This window comes from Lipotes vexillifer, unplaced genomic scaffold (assembly GCF_000442215.2).
Source record: "Lipotes vexillifer unplaced genomic scaffold, Lipotes_vexillifer_v1.1 scaffold578, whole genome shotgun sequence".
In the NCBI taxonomy this organism is placed as follows: Eukaryota; Metazoa; Chordata; class Mammalia; order Artiodactyla; family Lipotidae; genus Lipotes; species Lipotes vexillifer.
The window spans coordinates 1-763 of NW_006780523.1; the positions used below are offsets into that span (position 1 = coordinate 1).

A 763-nucleotide genomic window follows, 5' to 3' on the forward strand; every position below is an offset into this window, starting at 1 on the left:
GGTGTTTTCTTGGATATAGAATCAGAAGTCATTACTATACAATCCCTTCTGTTTGTTCATCAAATTAAACTTTAGAAAAGTATATTTTCTTACATTGCTTATTTGATCCTCAAGAAAAATCTTTTGAGTGAAAAATAATATTATCTATTTGGTAGATCTATAGTGAAGTACAATGAAATAAATCAGAGGAAATAATTTAGCAAAATGCCTGATAAGTTATTAAAATATCAGTCTTCGCTTGTTGTTGTTTTTCTGTATATTATTACTTTTTAAATAGAATTTTATTTATTTAATATTTATTTATTTATTTGGCTGTGCTGCGTCTTAGTTAAGGCATGCAGGATCTTTGTTTCCACATGCGGCATCTAGTTCCCTGACCAGGGATCGAACGTGGGGCCCCTGCATTGGGAGTGCAGAGTCTTAACCACTGGACCACCAGGGAAGACCCTGTATATTATTACTAATATTATGCTTTATCATCCCCTTATGATATGTGCAGAAACTTCAGAATTGAGAATGTTCAGGGATTTATTCAAGATACACAGAATGTAAGCAGCCCAAATTAAAGTTACTCTAATTTCATTGTCTTCATAGTATTTTAAATATGAAAGCAATACTTTTTCATGCTAAATAGGAAAGTTGTGCAAAGATGAATTTTAAAAGAATGTATCTTCCCTTTATTTCCCTTTATTCCTATCTCCTTACTAACTTTTAACAAATGCCTGATACACCATTTTCTGTACATAGTGAAACATATACAGGC

General features: G+C 31.7%; 1 non-coding gene across 1 annotated transcript; it reads right to left on the bottom strand.

Moving 5' to 3' along the window:
• Positions 1-369: 369 nt before the first annotated feature.
• Positions 370-442, bottom strand: TRNAG-CCC (transfer RNA glycine (anticodon CCC)). Its single transcript has one exon. It is a non-coding gene; the product is annotated as a tRNA-Gly (tRNA).
• Positions 443-763: the final 321 nt, after the last annotated feature.